The sequence below is a fragment of the Tursiops truncatus genome, chromosome 2, assembly GCF_011762595.2.
Source record: "Tursiops truncatus isolate mTurTru1 chromosome 2, mTurTru1.mat.Y, whole genome shotgun sequence".
Taxonomy (NCBI): domain Eukaryota; kingdom Metazoa; phylum Chordata; class Mammalia; order Artiodactyla; family Delphinidae; genus Tursiops; species Tursiops truncatus.
This window is the reverse complement of record NC_047035.1, coordinates 150442424-150449515: the sequence shown is the minus strand read 5'-3', so window position 1 is coordinate 150449515 and position 7092 is coordinate 150442424.

Genomic DNA, 7092 nt, shown 5'->3' with positions numbered 1-7092 from the left:
CTGATGCACATTCAGTAAGATTTTGGATCATTATATTAAGACTCTAAAACTTATTTGTTTATTGCAAAAGTCTTGCTTTGCTTAAGGTGACAAGTGTTTTTATATGAAAGAAAAATAAGAAAAGCAGAAGAGAGGACAAGGATGTACTGCTATTCTATGCCTTCTCTTTTCTGTATCAAACCTGGAGGGAATATTTTGGTTCTGTATTTCAGACAATTCGCCAATGAATTTTCAACAAGGTCATGAATGAAAGGAAAGTAGGTGCCCAGTGTTAGAGAAACCTGGAAGGAGCCTCCAGATCAAGTCATGAACTGTAGTAAACTCTTAAATTTGCTTTTGAAGACTGTGTTAGTGCAATGTGAATTGAGTATGTATTAAGTTCCACAGTTTTTTAAGTTAAAGGTCACTTCTAAAGTGAATGATTTCTCCCCCATTCTCCCTCTCTAACACACACACACACACACACACACACACACACACACACGCATGCACACTCTTCCTCCTATAAGGTGACACATGTAGAGAGACAAAAGATTTAGTTCCTAGAATTTATATCATGTGCTGACTGTCTTAAAGAAATGGAATGCGGGCCGTCTAATTTCACATCAGTGATGATATTAGGAAGAAATCACAAAGACTGATAAGGATCAAAGGATGCTATGCTAATAACCTGACCTGAACTACCAAGGAGATTTTATGAGGTCATTTATACAGTAGAATAAAAACTAGTGCACTGGGTTGGATATAGTGTCTTTTTCAGAAAGAATTAAACTTCATTACTCTACATATTTTGAGAAGTATGGTAGTCCTCTCGTCTAAAATCTACTTCACCCAAAAACATATCATTAACAAATTGTTATTATTATATAGCTGTATATTTAGAATAAGTGCTTCTTGGTCAAAATAGAAACAACTCAAAACAGAAATCTTCTATTCAAGCAACCAAATTAGCATTTATCATATGTAAGCCAGTGCATTAAGACAGACAGTAAAGGTGTAGCCCTTACTGACCTGCAATTAGCTTTGTGGCAATATTACACTCCTCTCAGTTATTTGCTCATGATGCAGAGAAATTTGGGAACCAGTAATAGCTATTTCTTTTTCTTATGGCACTTGATTCTGGTATTTAATTGTGAGATGTAATACCATTCACTGCCACTGGAAACAACGGCAACTTTCTTTTCCGCATTTGCAATTGCCTCATGAATCAAAGAGCACTGGTAGGCTGCAAAAGTCATAATAATAAAAATGCACCATAAACTTCTCTAAGAAATTATCGTATTTCATGCCTTGTTATTAAATGGAAATTTGAATTTTTCTACTTAGGTAGAATGATAATTTTATGTTGGATAAAAGGTCTCTCATTCAAATGTATTGCAATATGATGTACGGGGTGTGGACATGATGTACAGGGTACCATAAGGGGACTTGCCTCATTTGTGATAATGAAGGCTGAAACTCAGGTGTGTATGCTGGTCCATCAGCCTCCTCTTTTTCCCCACCTCCTGCATCCTACTGTGGATGGTCAAGCAGTATTATCCCAAATAAGGCAAGTCCCTTGCTTCCCCATCAGCTCGTCTGAGCTATTGTCTTGGAGAAATGGATTCAGGATTGTTTCAGTGCTTTATATCAAGACTGCAAACAATACGAAAGGATACTGCTGATTTCCTTTTTAGCAAAATGTAGGTGATGCTTAAGGATCACTACTTGTAGAGAGAAAAAAATTACCCGTTCATGAAGCAAAATAAAAATTTTTGACAGTTAGTTTTGAAACATATTTTTCTTATGGAAAATTATAGTGGGACCATTGTGAGATACAGTAGACAGCGCTCTTAACATCCTGTACCAGTTGCTACATCAGGCGTCTGAAGTAGTAGATTGGTTCTTGTATTTTGAATAAATTCCCCTCATAAATATAGTGCTTGCCGAAGTTTGAAAACTGCTGCAACAGATGTTTAATAAATGTTTCCTGGTTTATTGAATTTTAAAAACTTTTACATGATTATTTATACATGACAAAATCAGAAACTATATGTGGTAAAACCATATAAATGGTCTCTTTTCTCTTAGGCATTCAAATTTAAGACCAAAATCTGAAAACAAAATGATCAATTTATGTGATATTTCAATCTATGTTAGATACATTCAAAGAATTCCAGATGAAGATTTATGCCAATAAAGATTCATACTGTATGAATCACGGTATATGCCAATACGCTACTTCATGCTGATAACAAAAGTACTCACAAAGACTTTATAATATCTTAAGGATGTTGTGGATATTACTGCCCACTGTACGTGTGTGTGTGTTTGTGTGTGTGTGTGAGAGAGAGACAGACAGAAGAGAGAAAGAGGTGGGGGGGGAGATCTCCACCCTTAATAACCATATGGAGTCCTCCTTCCTTAGCTTATGGAAATCCATTCTTCTACCAGGATGGTAGAATTGAGACTCAAGTTTTCATGAGGATAATTCTCATTATATTTAATGGGAAATTTTAAAGATTGGAAAATATAATTTAATGTTATAAAATTCCAATTAAATGACTTCAAAAGAGTTGTTATTCTTGTAAAATTGGTTGAAAGATATTGTGCTATAACAGCTTTACATGAATGTAATTGTATTTAATTCTTACCACTGCTCTACAAGTACAATTATCCTTACACAAGGAAATTAAGAGGTGATGAGTTCTAACACCTATTACTTGCCAAAAAAGCACTGTCTGATTTTTGTGACGGTACACAATTTTCTTAAAAATATCAACATTTTTAGAATAAGCAACATACATATTATAACTGTATATATGATGTATAAATATATACGAAGTATTCAAATCATCCATAAGCACATGTTTGTTATTATTGGTCTCTCCTTCTATGTTACTAGAGATATTCCGTGAAATTCAGTGAACACACCAGGAACACAGTTCTTTATCTTTATCAGATACTCAATGCCAGGACATTAATTTCGGGGACACTGAAAGTTTTAGTAGAACTAGACTGAACTGTTGCCTCATGAAACTAATGCATATCCAGTTTGCAACAGAAGGCCATTTGTGCAAATGCTATGTTTCCCTCTGCCTCTGATTTTCTGCCTCTCCGTAGAAACTGTTGGTCTAATTAATGATTTGGCCAGCTAGTAAGCCCTCCCTCAGGCTAGCAAAGCACCTTCCATTTTCATATAGTGCTCTACACTATAGGGAAACCGCTTACTCTCCCCAGTTAGATGTAAGCTAGAGATATTGGTCTTCTTAACCATCTTCCCTAATAAGGATTTAATGCAAGATGAATGCTATAGAAATTTCAAATATTTAAATAATTGTTATGCTTGAGACAGAATTCCCAAGCCTGCAAAATTCTTACTATAGTAACCCATTTCTCGAAATAAATGTGCATGTATGTGCTCCTCAATTATTAAAATAATGTGTGTTTATTATAAAATGCTGAACGTATGAGGAAGAGGAAAGCAACCTGTAATTTCACCATCCAGAGACAGCATTAATAGAATGAACACCTATGTACAGACCTTAAAACTAGGATCATACACTCCACTCTATTATTATTACTTGAATACTTGTCCTTGCTAAAACATATTATATAGTCTTTTGAATTCTCACTTTTCTGACTTTATCATTATTTATATGACTAGTTTCATACTCTTAGACATTTAGGTTATTGTTTATTTTCCACTCATATTATAAAATGTGATAAAATTCTTTCAATGTAAATCATTATACGTATTTCTTATCATTGCTTTAAGATGTATTCCTAATGGTATTTCTGGGTCCAAAGATTTAAATACTTATTGCTTCAATCTATATTGACAACTGCCACCCATAAAGTTTGCAATAATTTGCAGCTTTGTCATCAGTATAAAGATCCTATTCTCCAGCTTCCTTCCTAACATGGAATATTTTGCCCTTCTAAATCACATTGGTTTGCAAGTAAAAATCATGTTATACTGCTGTTTTAATTAGCATATTTTATTATTAAAACAATACAATATTTTTATGTGTTTGCTTGTTGTTTGCTTTTTCTTATACGTATTTTCCATTCATACTTTGCCCACTTTTCTATTGTAGTGTTGACATTTTTCTCATTGACATATAGGAGTTAAATAAAGGAAGAATACAGATACGTCGTATTGTGTGCATTTTAGACTTTGTATTCACCATCACACACATTCTGAGCATTCATTCTGGGACAAGTTACATAAACTAAGGATCAGAAAATAGACAATTGGTAGAGTCCATGCACAAGTAACTGAGATAGAAATCTAAAGATTCTTTTATTTGGAAAAAATCCCTGTCCTTGAAATACACTTGAAAAATGAATGTGCAACCTGTTTTTAACCATCTTGTCCAGGATATTTTAAAGGACAAAATCACTTCATAATAAAAGTGATAATGTTAATAACAATTAACATTTACTCTGAGTGTATATGTGAGGTACTGTACCAAGAATTTTGCCTCCTGAAAACGATCCAAGAAGCCGGCAGTCTTTCTATTCAAATTTTATAGACAAAGAAGCTTACCCTTATAAGGTAACATGATTTTTATGCTTCTTATGCTGTTTTATACTCATGCTTTTTTTGCTAGTTTTATAAGATATCATGATTTTCATGTTACTCTAAGTCAGATTTTTAAAAATTCCCTTTATATCTGCATTTATTTTTCCATGTTTTTGCTACTATAGTAAGAAATACAATTGCTTTTGTTTCTTGACCAGACACCATACTATTTTTATTTATTAGTTCTGATAGTTGTTTTGTAGGTTTCTAAGGATTGTATATATAAAGGATAATGATCACTGAGAATAAACACAGTTTTACCTCTTCATTTTCTGTTCTATGTCTGGATCCTGTTTCTCTCACGTGGTCTGTGGACGAGCTCTGAAGTACTGATCAGGTCTGCATACTGACTCATTTAATCTGACCAAGAAGAAAAGGGTTTTGCCCAGTTCTTTACTTAGGACAAAAGGCAGAGTTAGCCCTTCACTCCAACATGACACTTCATTATATACTGCAGGCTTTCATGGGAGTTTTAGACCCTCTGGGGACATGCCTGAAGCACTCAGGTGACAGACAGTTGTGATGAGGTTGAGGTGTTTGGGGTGATAGCCAATCCAAGTAAGGCTTTCCTGCTTTCAGATTTTGTGTCTGGGCAACTCCATCAAACACACAAGGGTAACACACAGTTAAACATCCAAGTTTTCCATAAAGGAGCCGTTAATTAAAAATTACAAAAATAAAAGAACTCAGAGTGTCTCATTTCTGTTTTTTTTTTTTTTTCTTGTTTCTTTTTCTGTTTTGGAAACTGTCCTCCAAAGCACACTCAGCAGTTGAGTTAAACACGGGCAGATTTTCACTAGAGGTGAAACTGGCCTAAATCGTCCTTTTGGAAGCCTCCCAAGAACAGAGTCAAGAACACTTGGCATTTCAGGTCCATTAAGGGGTGAAATGTGATGAACTCCAAATGTTTTCTGCTTTTCCAACACCAGGCCACTCTATGAAGTGGCAGTTGACTATAAAATAGGCTTTTAGTCTGAAATGGAATCTCACTATTTCTCCACCTCCTTTCATGCAAATATTGTTTTAAAAACACCATCGGTGGATGAATATGTCTTCAACTATTTTACCTTTACTAGTATACACTTTAATGTAAAATTATAAGTTATGCAGCACAATTCATACTCTGTCATATAGGATTTTTTCCCTATGATTTGAAAGCAGAATAGTAACTTTGAGACTTATGAAAAGATAGAAATACATTATCCCTGTTTTCTCCATGTTGTATAATGAATCACTTTTAAATTTATTGCATTTCTTTCCAATTTGGGTAAGTATTATTTTTCATTCTGTGTGTCTATGTGTGTATATACATGTAGGTACTTATATTTACGTTACATCTAAGCATAAATATTTATATGCTTAGGTTTTACATATTTTATTTTTTGTTACATATTTTAGATTTTGATATTTACATGTATATCTGAGCATAAATATTTATACGCTTACATTTATGTTACATCTAAGCATAAATATATATTTTTTTCATAAATTTATTTATTTATTTATTTTTGGCTGTGTTGGGTCTTCGTTGCTGTGCGTGGGCTTTCTCTACTTGCAGCCAGCGGGGGCTATTCTTCATTGCAGTGTGTGGGCTTCTTATTGCAGTGGCTTCTCTTGTTGCAGAGCACAGTCTCTAGGCGCACAGGCTTCAGTAGTTGTGGCACGTGGGCTCAGTAGATGTGGCTCGCGGGCTCAGTAGTTGTGGCTCGTGGGCTTAGTTGCTCCACGGCACATGGGATCTTCCCGGACCAGGGCTTGAACCCGTGTCCCCTGCATTGGCAGGTGGATTCTTAACCACTGCACCACCAGGGAAGTCCCTAAGCATAAATGTTTATATGCATATATCTATGAATATCTGGATTAAAAAATAAGAATCACTTATTGTGTTTAGGTTTGCTCATCTAGGGATTTTATGCATCTCAGTTATAACAAATGTTTATCAAGCCTGTACTGTGTCAATCAGTCTTCTAGATTTTGGGGATATTTCAGTAAAATTTAGACCAAAATTCTGCCCTCATGAATTTTATATTCTGTCAGTTGCAGCTTTCTTGACTTATTGTTACTATATGGGGTAAAGCGAGTACATCTGTGGTTTTATACAGTATCAAAAATATTATTGAATGGGAAGAATTAATAATTGAGACTATTCTTTTCTGAGCTCTTGATTCATTTGTATCAATTATGAAGTGTAAGGTATTTTTATCTTTTCAGTTCCATTTTGATCAATTCCAATGGATCAATTCCATTTTGTTACATTGTATAAGTGCAGTCTTTATTAAGAAGCACCCTATGGTATTTTTGTATTCATATTTTAGATTTTAAAAAATGTTACCCAGCATAAAAACTGACAACGTAAAATTCAAATAAATATATAAGTATTTATCTTCTACATTAATTTATTGACATATAAGGTAGCATAGAGATTTTTGTGTTCTGTATTCTGAGCTCAAGACCCAAAGCCAAGTTTCTTCTTGAGCTTAATCTTCTCTGTTCAAATCAATCATACAGTATTGTTTATTTGATTC